At 44.5% G+C, this 21567-nt stretch overlaps 1 long non-coding RNA gene across 1 annotated transcript; it reads left to right on the plus strand.

The window, feature by feature from the left end:
- Positions 1-18257: 18257 nt before the first annotated feature.
- Positions 18258-20192, plus strand: LOC130707314 (uncharacterized). Its single transcript, XR_009007222.1, has 3 exons — positions 18258-18301; positions 18620-18838; positions 20061-20192. It is a non-coding gene; the product is annotated as an uncharacterized LOC130707314 (long non-coding RNA).
- Positions 20193-21567: the final 1375 nt, after the last annotated feature.

Raw genomic sequence — 21567 nt, forward strand, 5'->3', positions numbered from 1 at the left:
TCCCTTGGTCCCCCTCGCCTCTCTCCTCCTATTCCAATTGGCCAAAAGGCTAAGCACCTGCCTCTGGGCGCATCTGCCATTGCAGTGACCACAAAGCACGAATCCTACATGAATTTGAAAGTTCTTTTTTAAAAAAGTAAAAATAGTCCTAGTGGAAGAGAGGATTGAAGGGTTTCACTAAAGGCAATTGAAAAAAATTATTAGCAGCTCAAAAAGAGAGATGGCTGAATACATAGGAGGAGAAGGTAACTTCAGACCAATGACATTACTCTCTTGATGCATGGAAAGTAACTAGAGAGTTGAGATGAGGTGATTCTTGAAAGAAGGAAAGGTTATTAGATTCCTTACTATTAATCATCAAAATTCCTCAATTTTTTTGTTAACCAGCTTTTCCCCCTAATAATAAGATACATGCTTACGGCAAATAATTCAAACAGTGTAGAAGGGAACGAGGTGAAAAGCAAAATTCCTTTTCTCCACTCCACACCCTCCTCCCCACACCTCCCTGAGTCCCACTCCCTAGCAGAAACCACTCTGAACAGTTCCTTCCCCCTCTTTCTAGAATTTTCTATGTACCCTCCATCCTCCTCTCACACTACTCTCCTCCTTAACTCACCCACAAAGGGCCTTCAAACTTGGGATCTTGCAGCATTCTACTTCTTTTGTCAGGAAAGTCCTTCTAGTCTTTGTGTGTCTGGTCCATTCAGGACTCTGCTACTAGCTACTCAGAACTGTCACCTGCTCAGAGAGGCCACCTGCGACCTCCCTATTTAAACAGGAGTCTCATCGTCACCACCATTCTCTACCCTGACAATCCATGCTCATCACTGTCTACCCAACCCTTAGCACAATGTCTGGCACACAGAAGGTATTTGATAAATACATGATGGATGCATGAGCGAGTACATTAGCTGCACACACACACACACACACACACATACTCACACACACACGTATATAGATTCTTTCCACAAAATATGAAAGGGATGGTATTACACCTAGAAGTCTGCAAAAATGATAATAATCATAAGCAACATTTCTTAAGCACGTTTGTTCCAAGGACTATTCTAAGCTTTTCACATGTATTCTTTCATGTAATTCTTACAACAATCCCATAAGATAGGTACTGATACTATCCCACTTTACAGATGAGGAAACAAAGGAATGGACACACAGGGAGGGTAAGTAACTTCCTCAGGTCACACAGCTTGCAAATGACAGAGCTAGCACGTATAAGTTTCCCTCATAACAACTTTAGCCTTAACAAATATATATTTCTTTATTGTGGCAAAATATACATAACATAAAATTTACCATTTTAACCATTTTTAAGTGTGCAGTTCAGTGGCATTAAGTACATTCACACTGTTGTGCAACCATCACCACCATCCATCTCTAGAACATGTGTCATCTTCCCAAACTGAAACTCTGCATCCATTCATGAAACAAAAACTCTCCATCCCCTCTTCCTTCCAGCCCCTGGCAACCACCATTCTATTTTCTGTCTCCATGAATTTGAATACTCTAGGTACCTCATATAAGTGGACTCACACAGTATTTGTCCTTCTGTGGCTTATTTCACTTAGCATAATGTCTTCTTTAATTAATATTTTAATGAATAATTTTATTGAATAAAATATTCAAGCACATGATATGAAATTCAAAAGGCACAAAAGGACGTAGAGTAAAAAGCAAGTTCTTCTCCCACCTCTCTGTCCAGGCACACCCGGGGCACTCACTCTTCCCAGTATCCTTCCAGAGATGCTCTATTCATATACAATTATATGCCCATATATATTTTTTACACCAATAATAGCATATTCTACATTCTGTTCTGCTTCTTGCATTTCACATTTAACTGTATACCTTGGAGATCTTTCCACTCCTCTATACATAGAACAGCCTCTCAGTAACAAATTGAAATGTAATATAGGGCTTCCCTGGTGGCACAGTGGTTAAGAATCCGCCTGCCAATGCAGGGGACACGGGTTTGAGCCCTGGTCTGGGAAGATCCCACATGCCGTGGAGCAACTGAGCCCGTGCGCCACAACTACTGAGCCTGCGCTCTAGAGGCCACGAGCCACAACTACTGAATCTCGCGCACCTAGAGCCTGTGCTCCGCAACAAGAGAAGCCACCGCAACGAGGAGCCCGCGTGCCGCAACGAAGAGTGGCCCCTGCTCGCCGCAACCAGAGAAAAGCCCGCGCGCAGCAATGAAGACCCAACGAAGACCCAAAGCAGCCAAAACTAAAATAAATAATAAGTTAAAAAAAAAGAGTTAATTAAAAAAAAAAAGAAATATACATATAGGAAGTGCATATACTGCAAGAATACCACTGAATAAATGTTCACAAACTGAACACACCTGTATAACTAGCACCCTGATCAAGGAACAGAACATTACCAGTTCCACCAAGTCCCTCTCTGGTTGCTTTCCAGGCACGACCCATCCCCTCCCCAAGCGTAACCACACACCTGACATCTTAACAGACTAGATTAGGTTTGCCTGTTTATGTAGCTTTTATGAAAAGAACCATACTGCATATACTCCTGTGAAGGGCTCGTTTTGTTCACCATTATGCTGGTGAGATCCATCCATGTCACTGACCTTCAGCTGATATTTAACAACACCTTTGAATAAATTAAGACCCTTGCTGCCGCCGATGAGACCATCCCTGTCGGCTTGAGGTTTTGCATGTCATACACACATTCACTCAATCTCGCCCTCACAACCCCTGGGCTTTCTCTAAATGGCTTGGTAAATGCCTGAAAGAGTTCCCAGACAGCCAAAATTCACCTCCAGATGCAGCTAATGACGAAAACCAGCAGCCCGGTGTTGAGAGGGCTTATGTGGGAGTGAGCAGAGGGGAGGAAGAAGCAGCAGTCTTCCTTTCGGATCAGTATCTTTGCAGCCACAGCTCGGTAAGACATGCCGTTTTAGGCCTCATTCACTCAGCCAAGAACTCAAATCTCAAATTCCCTGAAAATGAAGAATCATGACAAAGCACTGGTTTGCATTCCCTTTGCAAATGTTACTTTGAAAGTGGAGTCCAAACTACTTCCAAGTAAAGAGCAAAGCAGCTTTAACTAATATCGGCAAAGGGCCTAAGAAAAGAGATGTAGCTAATGTATTCCATCTGTTTGTTTGCTCTCTTGTGCCCTAAGACTCAGGACAAAATACCAGTTTGGCAAAGGAATTGTATATACAGGGCAGGAACAAGGTACCAACAGGGCAAAGCTGGACACACTGTCCAACCTGGGTTGGCCACGTATGAACTTGAAATCCCAAACTTCAAATCAGTCCCCAACCTCACTCCCACCACTAGCCTGGCAATGACAGGAGTATCTATTCCCAGAATGAGCTGTTAAACAGCAGAACCAATCTGCACGTTCATGTGGGCCAGTCATCGCTGCCCTGATTGGCTCAGGAGGCAACACGCAGGACTGCATTCTTGTGGTTTGCCCTTCCAGAAAGGCCTTTCCCGAGCACCACATGCTGCCTGCACTGGGTCCAGCAGAAGAGGGGGAGGCAAAGACGCTCCCTACGGCAGACTCTATTTTACCAGAATAATACTGTGCTTCTTGCTTTGGCTGAAGTCATTCATTTTCCCCACATGGGCCTTCTCGCGCAAGGCTTCATTGCATGAGCTCCAAAAGACCTCTATTTACCTGCCAGCCTGTAACAAATAATTATAGTGGCTGCTGGGTATCCTTCCAAACTGGTCGTGATCTCATTCAGTTATTTTAGCAGCAAAAAAAGTTACAGAAAACCCAAGATAATCCCCAAATCATCCCCCAGCTTTCAGTTAGGATGTGGAAAGAGAGAAAAGGAAGAAAGGATAAGCATAGGAAAAGAAGAGCAAAGAGCTCGTGGGAGAAGTGGAAAATAAGTCTTCAATTCCAGAAAGAATATTCCATTTAAGTGCTGTATAAAGGTTTTCTTTGATGAGTAGTAGAGTACTGTATAAGGTGTATTACTTTCTAGTGGCTTTTCAACCTTGTATGTATTGAAAGGTGTTTGATACCCATTGCAGACAAGGGGAAAGGGTGCACGCACTCCCACAGCGGGTCAGGGACGGGAAGGGTCTGCCAAGGCCATTGCCAGCTCTCAGGTCATATCACTGGGGGCTGCTATTTCTCTGGCCCAGGAGCCTGCAGAGGCTACTCCTGGATACATACCACCCTGTTTGGCGCTATTCCATGGAATTATATCACAGTCCTTCCTGGAAACGTCTTTAAAAAGAGAATGGAGATGAGAAATGCCCACAGGGAACATTTTCATAGCGGTCCACAATCTCAACTGGCTGGAATCTGAAGAAGGCAAAAAAAAAAGAAAAAAAGAAAATGGAATGTTCACCCGAATGATTGAACAGAAGATAAGCAAACATCGGGTGACAGAACAAACACACAGGAAATATGACCTACCTACCCTGGGAAGGGCTGTAGTTCTTGAATTAGGCTTGAAATGGGGGGGAGGTTCTCACTGACTCTGGGGTTTTGAACCCAAGTCTGAGCAGAAGCTTCAGTCTTGATTCCTGCAAGAGCAGTATAGAGCGCAAGGGCCAAGGGCTTCTAGAGCTGGTCGAGTCTGAGAATCAGGCTCATGTGAATAGAAGTTCCAAGAACCAACAGTAGCTGGCAGCAGATAACCTCTCCAGGCTGGAGGATAGCCGAACCCTTGACTGTTAGTGCAAGAAGGTACCTTAGAGATGGCCCAAGCCCCAGTCCTTCACTTTACAGATGAGGAAACCTAGGTCCAGAAAGGGTAAAATCTCATCCCAGGTCACAGAGCTGGGTAACGGCGCAGCTGCGAGCAGCAACAAGGTGAGCTGGCTTTCATTCCCATGCCTCAGCCAACGTGTAACCCAAGATCAAAGTAGTCGGGGGCAGAAGGAAGGGGAAAATTTATGGGTTTTGAGTCATTAGTAATCCTATCATTAGATACACAGTTGACATCATTAGCCAGCTAACTCTGCTACTGTCCCATGTCTTCAGTGCAAGAGGCAGTATCTGTTGCACTAAGGAAGGGACTGTTATCATTAGCCACTTGTGGCAGACTTTTTTTTTTTCAAGTTTAAGATTCTAGCAATAATACATATATATTCAATAGAAAGAGATTGATATAACATAGTCACTATCTAAATATACACCTTGATCATTTTATCATGTAGATCGAATGAGTGAACATTTGTCCTTTAATTCTGCCAGAAGAAAAAAAAAAACTTCCTTTGAATTATACACAGAATGATGACAAAGTTATACGACTTGTAGTTTAAAAACAAAATTGGTTAGGTCCCCCTCCCCTTTTTCACATATATTAGTTTTTAAAAAGTGACTTGAGTCATAATGAAGGTGTTGAAAAAGCAGACACAAAGACAAAAGTCCATTCAAACAGCCTTGGCAGGGTGAGGAAGAGTTTGTCCAACTGTGGAGTTCCTGGGTTGGGGCAAGGGAGAAGGGCATGCCTTGCTACGTCTTGACAAATGGAGATACCACCGACATGAAGACAATCCCAAGCATATTTTAGGTGCTTATTTCTGAAGGCCCTTCAAGGGGCTGAGAAACTAGAACGCCAGGTTGTGGGAGGGTATAGACTTTTTTTCTCATTGTTTTCTAATGTAGGTTAGTTAGAACATCTAGAATACTGAAAGACCTCTTGTTTTCTATTCAAGGTAGATGAATGACAGTTATAGTCATTGAGGTCTAGAAGGACCTCAGAAATCACCTAATCCAGCATCTTCATTTTCCAGATCTGAAAACAGAGCCCCAGATAGATCCAGTAACTTGATCAAGGTTAGCACAAGCTCTCACTGTTTTGCCAGCCTCTACTGTGTGTATTGGAGAAGAGTGAGGGTGGGGAAGACAGCATTCCAACAGGTCTGTGAACCTTTCAAAATGCAAGCCAGACAAAAAGTGTATGCAGAGTACTTCCCTGGCAGATTTCAATCTACATGAATTAACTTGAAGATTTAAATGAAGATTTTAAAATGTTAAAATTATAATCATTACCCAGCCCTCTAAAAGTGTTCAGGTGTGAATACTCTGGAGAATGGTTTTCTGTTTTCTCAGAGGTGCTGGAGCCTATGAGGGGCTAGATGACTGCTGACAACACGGGGCCGGGGGGTGGGGGGGTTGGAGACAGATGCTGAGAGGCCTCTCCCGGCAAGTGTCACCAAGTTGCCTCAACTAGGCGCCCTCATTGTTTGCAGCAGACCACCTTTCAATTCCTTTGGCAGCTGAAGTCTGTACTTTTCAGTGATGGTCCAGTCTGATGACAATTGTCCACAAAACCAAGGTTAGCCAGCACTGAACCTCCTTGGCTTCCCCCAAACGCTCTAGGCCTCAAAGCCCCAGAGATAGTTTGATGAATGAGCCCACACCCTTGGAGCTTAATAGGACTGCTATCACCACTCCACAAGGATGCCTACCATTTATGGAGCACTTACTGTATACAGTGCTCAAGACCTGTTATCTTGTTTCCTCTCAACATCAGCAATGCAAGGGAGGGGTAATGGCTCCCTGATTCAGAGATGAGGAAAGCAGAAGTCAGCCAAGGCTTAGTAACTCACCCAGGTAACTCACACGGCTAGTAAGTGGCAGAACTGGTTAAATTCTTGACTCTCAGACTCCAGAACCTCTGCCTCCTGGGTCAGGGCCCATGCAGGTAGAGCAGTACCCATGCACCCGCGTTCCAGATTTCAAGCTATTGTCAAAAGCCCTCTTAATTCTAATTTGTTTGGAATCCTGTCCTCTGAAACCTCATGTTTGTCATGCATACGTATGACTTCCTTAGATTTCTCTGCAAATTTCTACCAAATAAAACCATATGCACTTCCATAGCAACACTGCAACACAAATATGGTGTGTAATCTTTGTCCACTGAAGTACACAGCTTGAAAAGTTAAAAAAAAAACACAACTACATCTGTGTACAGTTGAACTGAACCCCATGGCAACAAATACAAACATAAACTAGGGTTCTTCTCTTTAAGACTTTTCTTCTCTTTTCTTTGCAGGCAATAATGTTAGAACATCAGAAACTGGGTTGTAACACTTGTGACTAAGCAGGGCCCCAGTTCGGTGACCGATGAGCCGCCAGGGCGGCGCGGGCCTCCCGCGGGACAATGGCCCCTGCCCGCCGCGCGCGCCAGACCCGGCCCAGGAGCCCTGGCCGCCAGCGCTTGACGTACGCGGAGCCCCGGGGGCAGTGGCCCGGGCCTCGTGGAACCCGAGAGCCGCTGGCAAGACGGAGCCGGGTCAGGTCCACGCTGGAGGCCGGGCGCGACCTGACCGCAGGAGCGCGGGTAGCCGTAGGGGAGGGACCGGGGATGCGGGGACGTCCTTGCCTGCAGTCGCCGTGCGCTGCCTCCGCACCCCATTCATCCTCCCCACGACCGTCCCAGGGCGGTGTTGCTTTGAGCCACTTTTCCAAACGAAATCCTCCAGCCTCACGGAGGAGAGCAACTTGCCCAAGCAGACTCCGCTGGAAAGGAGCGGGGAAGGGATTTGAATCCAGGACTTTTTTTTCTTCCGCTCTATTTCGCGTGGCTCCCGACTCCTAGGGCGCCAAGGAAAGTAATTTGCGCCCCTTCGCGCCCCGGGTTGTGATTCTTCTGGGAGCAGCCGCCGGGTGCACCTCCTGGGGAGCTCTGTGGGTGGAGACATCGGCTGCGCTGAGTGATGCAGGTAAAGGCGGGTCTGTCTGTCTGTGGTCCCTGCTTCTCTTCTCTTATTCTCCCTCCTCCCAGTGCCCCAGCTGTTTAAGACTTTCTATGTCTTGACAAATGGAGATGCCACCGACATGAAGACAATCCCAAGCAAACTCTAGGCAACTGGGGTTGTGCAGTGATTTGCTCACGTTTCCCCAGGGAAGGGTCCAGCACTCACCAGCTGATGGGGGTCGGGGGTGGATTTCACTGAGTAAATGCCATTCTCTGTGTTTCACATTTGTGAACCAGAGAAGCTTGTTATGATCAGCTGCTAAAATCTGAACGCTCCTTGGCTGCTTCCTCACTGGACTTGTGCTGAGGTATCCAGTTGACTACTGAGGGGATGGGGGTGGGTAGGTTGAGGGACGTCCAAGTGGTGATAACAAGAAAACCTCCCATTTCTGGAATACTTACTAGGTGACAGGTGCTCTGAGAAGCTCTTGATAACATTTCATCCTCACAAATCCGGGGAGGCAGATAGTATTACTTATTGTCATTTAACACAGGAGAGTTCCAGAGCTCTAAGGGGTAGTCTGTTCTGTCCAAGATCCTGCAGTGGCAGAGCCGGTTCTGCCCAGGGCTTCGGACTCCAGAGCTGGACCAGGAGTGATTTCCCCATAGAAGGGGGTGGGGGCCACTCAACAAAGACACACACAAGATTGTGCCGGGAGAGACCGCATTATTCCTCAGACTCTCAGGCAGACTTGAACCAGCTTTAGGATATGGTCGGGGAGGAGGAGGAGAGAAGTAGGAACACACCCTCTTCTTGTCCAGATCCAAAGAGGGGATCCAAGGTTCAGTCAGGAAGGCTCTTTTTTTAATCAATTGTTTTTTGTTTTCAGAACTAAAGTGGAAATGACCCAGTGAGGAAGGAAAATGAGCACGGCCTGCACTGGTCACACAATTAAAACATATACGCTGGCCAAAGGTACATCACTCCTCCACCCATCTTTGGAGAGAGAAGGGCCCTTTTTGACCTGGAAGTCTATTAAAGCATTCCACTGGGGAATTCTCTGCCCCTTCTGGAGAGACACTGTGAGAAAACCTTGTTCTTTAGAATGCAGCCACACAAAGGGTTTTGTGCAAATACCAAGCCATGATTCTACAAATGCAAAGAAGCATTAGGGATGATATGTGAACAAAAGCTGGACAGAGGATGCATGCCCAGATGCTGTCTTGGCCAGGTTGCAATTTGAATGATCTAATGTTTTCTGGCTCCTTCTTGCTTTGCTTTTCCAATTTGGTTTGAATATTTGCATTGCTGTATTATTTTTCCCTGTACAATTGCTGTTGTCTGTACACAATTAGGTCATTTTCATAGTTGGGTGAGGAGATATGGCAGACTCGAGATGAGCTGCAGCTGGTAGCTGGTTCCCTCCTGGGATGTGTATTTCGATCCCCATCCCTTTGGTCCCAAAGACACTACCTGCACCCAGCATGTAAAAGTTTTAATGTAAGTCATCCAACCAAGTGGAAAGAACCACGACATCCACTGTAATGGATGGGTAAGCACATCTTGTTTCTATAAGTTGTGGGTTGATTTGCTGATCTAATCATACTGTTCCTTGGGCCAAATCTAACCCTGTATTGCTATGCTCCAGACAAAAGAAAGGACTGTTTCCTGGCGGCCTGTGGCTTCTTGGTCTGTGGAAGGTCTGCTGAGGTAGACCCTGGGCAAGGGAGAAGGAAAAGAAATTAACAGGGTGAGGAGGAAGGACCAGCTGCCCCCAGAGGTGAGCCCAGAAATGCATGTAGATGCTCAGGTCATTACAGAGGCTGGACTTTGAGCTAGGACTCTGAAGAGTGAGAGAAAGGGGATCCCAAAGGAACGGAGGCTTATTTGGCAGATGAAAGCTGATCAGGGCCATGTTCACAAAGTGTTCTGCAATCCCTCACTGGTGTAAACTCTCACTGATACACGCTGCACTGGTAGAGCTTTCTCAACTAACTGGAGTTTGTGGCCCTTTGGGCAAGGCCAGGGCTAAAGTTTATGTTCGTGCTACCTTTGAAATAAGGTTGGGCTAAATAAATGGAAAGGACAGTCTGTGATTACAGTCACTGGGGGAGCCCCCTGACTCTTAAAGTGCTTCATAATCAGACATGACTGTACCCAGCTTACTGAATGGGCAGGACAATCTCTCTGGCTTAGCCTTCTCACTGTTTCCTGCTTGCTTCCTCTCTCAGTACCTTAGATCTGAATCTGTGACATTGGCCTTGTTTCTCCTCTCTTCTTCCTTCTTTTTATCTAAACCACTCATTCACCACTCATTTACTAGATATTTGATCACCTTCGATGTGTCAGACATGTGCTAGATGCTGGGGTTACAAGTGAGTAAGGAGTCTCTGCTCTCACGGAGTCTGCAGTCTAATGAGGGACACCCCCCATGAAGTGTGATGGGCGTCATGTGAAGGGAAACCCACACTCAGGTGCTGAGTGATGGCTGAATGATGAGGCAGCCAACTCTGAGAGATGGGACACCTTACCCAAGCTCTCACAGAGGGCCAGTGACAGGGCTGGAGCTAAAGAGCTCATTCGGGAGTAGAAGCCTGGCCTCTTGCCGCCACCTCCTTCCAGAGCCACACTCAGAATCTTCTCCTCTGCTTCGTTCTCATCCAGTTGCACGTGCGTCATACTCACCCTTTTCCCAAGACTGAGCTATTCCCACCTCAGTAAAATTCCCATTTGTCACTAAAGCCAGATGTCCATTCCATCTCTAGGAATTGATGTGCTGATAACTTGAGCCGATAGACATAAAAGTACTTTGAGAACTAAACCACAACACAAACCGAAGTACCAAAACTACTATCTAACATATTAATTCAATCAATGAATCAGTCAAGGGATCAATCATCAATCAATACTAGGTTCTGTGGGGGTGGGACATGTCTTCATGTACAGTATGGCCCCATCCCTAAAGGAATTTGTGGACAAGTTGGTGGTATAGGGTTAAGGAGGGAAGAAAGTCGGCATTTATTGAGTGCTTATTGTGTAGTATGCACTGTGCTACCTGCTTTTCCTTACAGTATTTCAGATAATCCTCACAACAATCTAGGAGGTCAGAATGATCTTTCTTAATGTATGGATGGAATGCCCTCCCCCAATCCCTGTCTGTTCAAGCACAATGTAGCATAATAGCTAAAAGCCTTGGAACAGGACTCAAACTTGAATTTGTATCCAGGCAGTGTCAATTACTTTCTGTATGACTGAGCAAATTACTCAAATTCTCTGTGCTTCAGGTATAAAGTTGGGGTGATAAGAATGGTGGCAATTTTATGCTTTGTTGTAAGGATAAGGTGACCATACATGGGAAGTACTTGCCATAGTGCCCTGGTCCAGAGTAAGCACTAGATAAAAATTAGGTATTCTTATTATTATCCAGCTCCAATCCCTTTTTATCTGCAAAGCCTTCCCAGATCCCTCATCAGAATTGATCTCTTTTACTTCTGTATCCTCACATCACTGTGGGCATGCCTCAGCACATTCTTATGTGTACCCGGTTATTAGTGTCTGGCACGGAAAAAACATTCAATAAATGAGGATAGTTGGATGAATGGATGTTTCTGTCTCCTAGAATTCTATCCCATGCTCATAGAAGGCAGGTAGTATTGTGTTTCTTGTTATAAGGCAGACTAAACACCCGGATAGCCTAAATAAAATACAATAAATATACTTCGAATGCATGGCCAAACTCTCATGTGAATTAGGGAAATCCTCATGGACACACACACACATACACACACATAAAGAGGGGCTGGAATTTAGAGTGGTAAACTGCCACTGAAACTCTGCTACTCTGGGAAGTCTGTCCATCTCAGTGACTTTGGGGTTTGGTTTCAGGGGCTTTACGGAGGACAGGAGACAAGGCTTAATGCCCTCCAAAGACGGTGAGTTGGAACTGAGACTTCTCATAAAAGTGAGACTCACAAGGGATACTACTCAATGAAATGGCAGACTAGAAAAAAATCCTATCTGCAGTGAAGAAAAACAAGAAAATATCTATCTTGGCCTGTGCTCATAAGATGTTAAAATCACAAACTTCCCGTCTCACAGGTTTAGGGTTTGAATTTATATTATCTACATGGTCTGGGAACTTCAGCTGAAAATTAGTTTAAATTGGTCCCAGATTGGTAACATCTCAGAGCACCTGACATCTTCACTGGAGGGATAGTCACCCAGGTCTCCTCACTGGAGTCTAACAGATAAAGCCCCACTGAACATGAGATCACAATCTAAAATTACAAACAACACTAGGACACAAGCTACCATGAATGAAACCTAGTAGAAACTACAGAACTAGACATTAGAACAGTTATCATATATGAAATATAAATTGCTTAAAATGTTTAAAGAAATAAAAAGGGGAAACAAAAACATGAAAAAGAATAAATAAAATCTAAAAAGATCTGGCAGAATTGAGAAAGAACCAAAATACTACTTCTGGAAATAAAAAATACATAATTATTAAAATTAGAAACATGGTGAATAAATAAAAGTAGAGCAGATACAGGTAAAAAGAGAGTTAGGGAATTGGAAGATATATCTGAAGAATTTGCTCAGGATACAGCAAAAAAAAAAAAAAAAAGGCAAAGAAATGGGAAACATAAGATATTGAAGGGGTCAGGAAGAAAAAAAATAGAATATGAGAAAGGCAGCATTTAGATAAAATGGCTAAAATTTTCCAGAGTTAAGGGTAAGAAATAGGACTTGTTTAATCTTTGAATCTAAAGCACTTTGGCAAGTGCCTGGAATATAATAGATGCCCAGTAAATGTTTGTTGAGTTGAATTGACACATGTGCTGTAAAACTTGCTTATCCATTACTTCATACACCTATTTATTTTAAAAATATTCACCAAAGATACAGTTGTGAACAAAACAGACAAAATCCTTGTCTTCATTGAACTTATGTTCTGGATGAAGAAGACAAATAATAAATAAGTGAACACATTAATATTCAAGATATTTTTACATTGTAAGAAATGCTATGAAGGAAGTAAAAGGGTCATTTAACAGAAAGATTGGGAATAGGATATCACTGAAGAAGCGAGAGCTCAATGATAAGAAGTCAAGTGAAAACATTACAAGTGAAGGATACAGCAAGTGCAAAGGCCTTGAGTGAGAAATAACTTGGCATTTTTGAGGAAGAGAAGTCAGTGTGTCTAGAGCTCAGTGAGTGACACAAAAAATGGTCTGGGATGTGATCTGAGAGGTGGGCAGAAGCAACAGGATTTTTTTCCCCCCTGAGAGCAGCAGGAAGTCATTGGAAGGTTTTAAGCACACGAGTGATGTGTTCTGTCACCCTGAATACTGGTGTGGTAATAGATGGTAGTGGTAGCAAGAATGGAAAGCAAGGACCCCAGTTAGTGATTTTAGTCATTCAGGCAAGAGATGACAGCAGCTTGGACTAGCTTGCTGGCCGTGAGTATGGAGAAAAGTGGAGGGATTTAGATATATTTTGGAAGTAGAAACAGGGTATTTGGAGTAGATATAAAAGGTGAAGGAAAGGGGAGGTGGGATCAAGCATGATTCCCAAGTTTTGGGACTGAGCATCTGGGTGAATAGCAGTGCCATTTTCCAGACGGAGAAGAGTAGAAGAGTAGCACTGGGCGGGTGTGCGGTGGGAACACGGAGCAGGAGTGCTGTTTTGCACATGTTAAGCTTGAGATTACTGTTAGACATTTAAGCAGATAGATGTACATGAGAATATGGAGGAGTTCAGGAAAATGAGCCCCAAGCCAAGGAATGTTCCTATTTTGAGGCTTATGTTTCCTTCAGGATCTTCCTATAATGTAGGCTTGGACAGGGGTACACGTAGGGGACTGACCACTTCTAGCTACAGACTCTGTGGGAACAGGGTCGATGTAGCTCTGGAGTTCAGGAGACTCTTCCTGGCCCATTGCCCAACTCAGCAGTGGAGCCTACAGTCTTCCAGGCCCACCTAACCCTCATGCTTTGGTAGCTGCTGTAGTTTTAAGCCAATGTGCTTTTTGAGGGAATGCCAAAAGACTGAGTACAGAACTCAGTGACAAACTCAGGCGGTTCTTATGTGGGGAGGGGTGGAGAAGTCATCATATAATCTGGCTCCCACCAGCTCCCGCCCACTACCTCAGAGCATTGTATCTCAGAGATCCAAAGGAGTAGAGTGTCAAGAATATGACGCATCAGAGATACAAAGGAAAAGGAGAACCCAGCACGAGGTAATGACCAAAAAATGCCATAGCCCATTACATAAGCGAAAGTGAAACCTCCGAGGAACAAATAAACAAAGGGTATCATATTGATATAAAAATACAAGAAGCTCAGTCTGTGGTTGCTGACATACATCATTGTGGAAATAAACTCATGTCCAAAGTGACGACGGTTAAACTTGGAACCACATGACAGGAGCTTTAGGAAGTTCCAAAATAATCAAGGATAATTTGAACAAAGTAGCTTTCTTCCCCAGGCTTATGGCTTTGAGAGAAAGGACAAGCATCCCTCTCTGAAGAGGAGGGACCACAATTCAAGGGGACCAAGTGACTCAAGGTAGTTCATATGAAAGAAGGAAACTACCACTGCCTTGGAAAAGGACTGTAAGTTGACTGACATTAGTCAGGATTCAGCTCTCAAACCCATGAGACTGTAGTAGAATACTTTTCTTCTCAGCTACATATATATTCATAATTGCTAAGAAATTTTTCTCCTTTCATTTCTCAGGAAAACCAAGACTGTCACTTGATCCTATACCTGATCGTGTCACTCTGCCAACTAGGAAACTCAGAGCCAAACTGTGGCCCACCCTTAACTTATAAGTACATAAAACTTTAGGTAATATGTAGCTTGTGTGACCACCTCATTGTTGGCTTAATTTTGTTTTTATACCCTTATTTTTTCTTTCATCCCCCATTTTATGATTTTAAAAAAACCAGTATATTTAACATACCAGGTGTTTTGGAATGAAGTAGAATACAAGAAATAAACTTTCTGCCCAAACAGGCAGCATGAAAAACAGGTACCTGGTGGTGTTATGATGTCTCAATGAACCAAACAGGTTCTAACTGCTGTCTGTTAGACATTAGGTAGACAGGAATCTTGCTGCAGCTAGAACACGGTGGCACATTAAACGTTCATGAACAAAAGAGGAGGTATTCAAGGTAAGATGGGCAGAGCCAATAAAAACAATCAGCTATGCAATTCCAACTCCTTTAGGGGTTGATTTCCACCCAGCCTGGGAAAGGCTTCCAGGAGGAACTCCTTTGGCCTGCCTAGGTGGTTCTCTTACAGAAACTTGGTTGTACCCTGGGCATGGCTAGTCCCTCAGCTTCCACCTACTGGGATCGACCATACTCTTGCACAGACAAGTGGGTCAGAACCCACCCTTGACCTCTGGAAAGGTTACTTTGCCTGCTATCTGATTATTTATTCACATTTTAGTAGTTTTATTCCTTTTTTCTGTTTTTAAAAAATTACAAAAGTAATTCAATTTTTTAAATCACAAAAGTAATACAAAGGCAATAAAAATTCAAATAATACCAAAATATATAAAATATAAAATCAAACCTCCCCTTCTTTTCCTCTCTTCTCCCATTCCAATGCTCCTCCCCATTCATCAAAAGTAACCACCAATAACTATAGTATGAATACGTCTGGATCTTTTCTATACACATTCAGACACATTTACATACACATACATGTGCTTATAAAGTCTGTGTATAGCTTTATTTTTTTTAAAATAATTTTTCTATTCACATTACTCTGTAACTTGCTTTTTGCAGTCAGTAAAACATTGTGGACTCTACTTCTGTTACAGACCTATCAACCACATTCTTTATAATGGCTACTGAATGAATCATGAAACTATACCATAATGTATTCAGCCTATTAGGGGACATTTAGGTTGTTTCTAATATTTTGGTAGGACAAATTAATGCTGCATCGAACATTCTTACACCTGTAACCTTTTACTTTTTTTATTTCTAAGAGCAGAACCGCTGGGTCAAAGGGTATGCATATGTATTGAATTTTGATTGGCACTGCCAAACTGCCTTCCAGAAAGACTGACCAATTTACACTTCTACCAACTATGAAAGGGTGGCCTTTGTTCACATTCTCATCAACAATGGATATTGCCGTTTTTTTTTTTTTTTTTAATTTTGGCAGAACTGATTGGCAAGAGCATGGTAATTATTTTAGTTTGTATTTTCCTGATCAGTAGTAAGCATGATCATTTTTAGTCTTTTGTTATGGCTACAATGAAAGACAAAGCTGAAGGAGTGGTTTTGATTTATTTCTTTTAGATACAGATGACCAATCCAAACAGTGATATTTTCAGCTACTGATCTCTAAGAAGATCCACGTTTGAATGTTATACATTTCCATGTCAGGAAAGTCAGTCATAATTGAACTCCCAAGGTCAAATTGCACATGATGTTTATTCTAGGATTCACATAATGGTTTTGGCCCAAAACAATTAAAAGATGTCAGAACTATATTCTGATAATATTCCCTTGTATCAACACTATCATACTAGCATTAACAAGTAACAGAAACAACTCCGACCAAGTTATGGATAATAAGTTCATTCTACAACGGTTGGGAGCCCACGATTGGGTGAATTAATGGGATGACTGGCTCCCAGGAACCACCATGGTGGTCTCATAGCAGGCATGGTATGGCTGGGAGGTCACCTCCACACAGCAAATGTTTTTTTTTTTTTTTTAATTTTATTTATTTATTTATTTATGGCTGTGTTGGGTCTTCGTTTCTGTGCAAGGGCTTTCTCTAGTTGCAGCAAGTGGGGGCCACTCTTCATCGCGGTGCGCGGGCCTCTCACTATTGCAGCCTCTCACTATCGCGGCCTCTCTTGTTGCGGAGCACAGGCTCCAGACGCGCAGGCTCAGCAATTGTGGCTCACGGGCCTAGTTGCTCCGCGGCATGTGGGATCTTCCCAGACCAGGGCTCGAACCCGTGTCCCCTGCATTGGCAGGCAGATTCTCAACCACTGCGCCACCAGGGAAGCCCCACAGCAAATGTTTTAAGTTTCTTGATCTCTGTGCTCAAGAATCTACTTCTAGGGAGAAAGCATCTATTGGCTTAACTTGGGCCCCAAGAGAAGGCAGGCTCTTAATTACAGTCCCAACAGACTGAATCCAACAGGAAGAGATCCTTCTTCAGAAGGAAATTGGGGTATTGTTAGGAAGTGAAGTGGATGCTAGTCAGCCAAAAACAAAACAAAACAAACAAAACTATCCCCTACACTAATCTTTCCAACTGCCATTTCTTCTCTTTACCTTGTAAACCTTTCAGTTGCCACAGTCATCACAGACAATCTGACAGACAGCATAGCAAGCTGCTCTCACATCCAGAATGGGGACTCATGGGGCAGAATAACAAAGACCATCTTATTCCTTGCATTTTGTGCTATGCTTGCTCAAGTACTTTCTACTATTCTGGCCCTGGGATCAAAACGCTTAAGTCTTAGAATAAGAACCATTTTCCTGAGAGGTTATAATATTGGCTTTTTCTCACTCTCCATTCTCCTTGGTTATCCTTGAATTGCATAGAAATTCTGTGTATTCATTAATTCATTCATTCACCCATGTAACTACTATTTATAGAAAGCAACCTTGTGCTAGACATTGTTCTAGGTGCTGACGGAACAGCAATGAAATGGAAAGACAAGGTCTCTGTCCTGGTAACAGATGAGATTGGAAGGAGTAAGCAAGGTTGGAATTTGGACTTTGGGTTTTACCTGAAAAGCAATAGAAAGCTATTCTAAGGTTTTGGGCAGGTAAGAAATATGATCAGATTATATTTTAGATACATTGTTCAAATTGGCATGTAGAGAATGGACTACAAGGTGATAAGAACAGAGGCCAAGAGACCAGTCAGAGGACCAATGTAGTAGCTGGATGAGAAAAGATGTTAACTTGGACTAGTTTGGTGGCCAAAGAGAGAAGGAGATGTGGACAGAATAAAGAGATATTTAGGAGGTAGAATGAACAGGATCCTGTAGGTGGTGGGAGTGTTAGAGAAAAGGAAAGAGTCAGAGATAACTCTGACATTTCTGGCATAAGCAACTGGTTGAATAGCGACAACAATGGGTAACCCAGGAGGAGCTGGTTAGAGGCAAGTGGAGTAAAGGATGAATTAGCCGTGGGTCACACTGAGTACATGTGTGACTGTCGTGTCAGGTAAGCAGTTAGGTCAGGTCTGAAGGTCAGGAGAGAGATTCAGAATGTGGAGTTATTGGTGGTCACTAAGCCAAGGAGTTAGAAGACAGTGTCCAAGGAGAGGATGTAGACTGAACAGATGGGTCACCTACGTTGAACTCATACCTTCAATAAAGGAACTCTGGAATAGTTTGCGTCAGGAACTGTAACTTCTATATTCTGTGGAGCCCCACATTAATTCTTCTCTGCTACAGTTTTCTACAGTCTCCAATACCAGCCGGCCCCTTCATTTAAGGAGGTTAATAACTTAAGCAACATTAATGGTGGACCCACCATTTGGCCCAGACCGTAGAAAGATTCTCAGCTAGTTCTGTTCAGTTCCATCTTGTTTGGAGGGAGACGTGTTCCTCGTCATGCCCACATCCTCACACAAATTATCCAGGTAAGTCTGCCACCTTTGGTTCAAGGGCTTACAGGTTTCCGGGGCCCCTGGACACAGGGCTACACAGGCTATGGGTTGGTGTTGGTGGGATGCTGGGGTCTACCCTTGAGGATATCCCAGCCCCGAGTCCCTTCTACTCTGTTCCTTGGTCTTCATGGCAAATTTGAGGATCCTCTTCCCTCCAGACAGTCCTCTCTGGTGCCACTTGCCCCACTCGTCTCCCTTCCTCACACCAGGGTTAGGATATCTAGTCATTAAATATGGAAAGACTGTACATTCAGTGGATCCTTGGGTCTTTGTTTCTGTTTCCATCTGAAGTGCCCTTAGGTACCACGGAGAGAGAAGGGGAAGGAAATACACAGGAAGCCCGTTAATTGTCTGAGAATGCTGCCACACTTCCAGATGACAGGTTCACCTACTAATGTTTCAGGAATCAGCTAAGCTTCTGAAGTTCTTAATACTGCCAGGAGTAACTCAGAAGGCTGGGAATACGGGTGGAAACATCAGACACGCAAGCTGTTGAAAACCACAGTTTTGGTAAATATATGCACCGTTGTAAAAAACGTATTTGCAAAAATCTAGGTGTTTCCAGTCCAGCCCTCCCTATTAATCAAAGGATTTTCTTGAGCTCCGTGGCCCAGTCTGTGATCCCAGTTCTGACCACTGCTGCCCATGCAAGTCTCAATGAATTCCTCTCAGAGCCGCCAGACTCCCTTGGCTGGCGACTTGTTCCTCTTGGGACAGTGTTTTCCTGAGCAGAGCAGCCCGGTCCCCAGCTGTGCAGGGCCCTCTCTCCGGTAAGAGGAAACCCTTTCAGCTTAGTCCATTAACACAAACATTCAAAAGCAAACATTCAAGAGCCACAGATCGTGTTCACATAAATAAAATAGGATTGAGAAAAGCTTCACCCCAAGAAACCAAAGGGGTGTTTAAAAAACTGCCCCTCTGCCGTCCAAGTAGGCAGGCAGCAAAGCCACAGCGATTCCAAAGGCTTGTGTGCTTGGTAGAGCTGGGTGGCTGAGGCCACAGGCCTTTGAAGAGGAAATGCCATCCCTGGGACAGGCAGGCAGCCAGCCCGAGTCCTGAAAGTACCAGAGAGAAGCAGAAAGCAGTGAAAGGGAAGGGGGAGCACAGCTGGGAAGTGAAAAATGGGAGGAAGGTGCAGGGAAAATAAATGGGGAGATTCTTCCCAACTGTGCTCCCCACACCCAGACCAAAGAGTCACTAGACAGAGCAATTCACTGTGCCCCTGAGACGGAGCTGAGGCGTGGAGAGTCCTGGGCAGCGGGCACAGCTCAGAGTGACTAAGGCTCTGAGGAGGGGTGTGTGTCCTCGCCGAGGGGTGGAGATGGGTGGTGGTGTCTGGGCTGAGAGATGCCTTTACTTTGAAAGCTTCGGAGGAAATTAACTTTACAAGGTGCCTCCCTGTCTCCCAGAGTTATTAAAAGAAAGGAGGGAGCAAAGAAGAAATGGAAAAATGGTAATACCTCAGGAAGGGCTGAGTGATCCCAAATGAAGGAAATGGGAGGCAGATTAAGTGATGAATGTGCAACCTCCCCTCAGAGAGGAAGAGCTCCAAGTGTGACCTTGTGCAAATGGGGAAAAACACACACACACACAAAGCACAACAACCAGTGTGGCCAAGGACAAAACACACAGAAACACATACATACACCCTCTGAATATCTAGGATGAATGACTAATTAAATATCCTAAGAACTTCCAAGTAAACAGTCTGTTGGTACTTCTGTCTCAACAGGGCAGCACTGAACGCTAAAGGAATGGCAGCGAGTAAGAGACGTGCTGTAAATCATGGGGTCCCGAGAAGGTACAAATCTGGGAGCCTTTGCGAGTCCTAACAATGGGGGCCATAGATGGATATCTAGACATCAATTGCTCTTTTGGTGACGAAGAGAAAAAAAAAAAGCACTAGATCTAAACACTCTGCAAAAAAAAAAAAAAAAAAAAAGCAAAGCCAACTGAAGCCATCCATTTCACAGGGTAGGAAGCCAGGTGTCTTCCTATATGTTAAAAATCTCGGATTTAAATTCTTAAAACCCTCCTGCCTGACAATAATCCTCAGATCAGATGAGGCCACCCTCGCCCAACTCTGGCAAGCCCTGTCAGTATTTGAAAGCGCCATCCCTAGAAGCTTGTGCCTGCCCAGACACGTGCACCACAACTGCCTTACATTCAAAGCTGTGTTCAGGTGGGATAGCAAATCGCAGGGTTGGGAAGAATACAGCGGGAGAGAAACAGCCCCCTTACGGCACCTCTTCGGTCTCTTCACTTCTACGCCCTCTAGTCCCCTAAGCCCCTTTGGATGGCAAAGCTGGGACCTTAACGCCTCTGCAGGTGACTCAGAGTGAGTGGCCTCCTAGTGGAGGGGCACCTTTGTGCTTCCAGACAGTGCTGAGTTTGCCTGGTGGTGCAGGAAACATCTCCAGCTGGTTTCTGCTGGCTCCTTCACCAAAGCTGCTCTCTGGGGGCTTCCCTGGTGGCGCAGTGGTTGAGAATCTGCCTGCCAAGGCAGGGGACACAGGTTCGAGCCCTGGTCTGGGAAGATCCCACATGCTGCGGAGCAACTAGGCCCGTGAGCCACAACTACTGAGCCTGCGCGTCTGGAGCCTGTGCTCCGCAACAAGGGAGGCCGCGATAGTGAGAGGCCCGTGCACCGCGATGAAGAGTGGCCCCCACTTGCCACAACTAGAGAAAGCCTTCGCACAGAAACGAAGACCCAACACAGCCAAAAATTAATTAATTAATTAAAAAAAAAGAATAAAGAATAAATTTTTAAAAAATGTTTAAAAAGGGCTTCCCTGGTGGCACAGTGGTTGAGAATCCGCCTGCCAAGGCAGGGGACACGGGTTCGATCCCTAGTCCGGGAAGATCCCACATGCCGTGGAGCGGCTAAGCCCGTGCGCCACAACTACTGAGCCTGTGCTCTAGAGCCTGTGAGCCACAACTACTGAGCCCACGTGCCGCAACTACTGAAGCCCGCGTGCCTAGAGCCGTGCTCCACAATGAGAGAAGCCACCGCAATGAGAAGCCCCCACACTGCAATGAAGAGTGGCCCCCGCTCACCGCAACTAGAGAAAGCCCGCGCGCAGCAACGAAGACCCAACACAGCCAAAAATAAATAAACAAAATAAATAAATTTATTTAAAAAAAAAATGTTTAAAAAAAAAAAGCTGCTCTCTGATCTTCTCTACAGGGGAAGCCCTTGGAGGCTTAGGAGTCTTCTTTACCAATTTAACAGAGTATCC

Source organism: Balaenoptera acutorostrata, chromosome 1 (genome assembly GCF_949987535.1).
Source record: "Balaenoptera acutorostrata chromosome 1, mBalAcu1.1, whole genome shotgun sequence".
NCBI classification, from domain to species: domain Eukaryota; kingdom Metazoa; phylum Chordata; class Mammalia; order Artiodactyla; family Balaenopteridae; genus Balaenoptera; species Balaenoptera acutorostrata.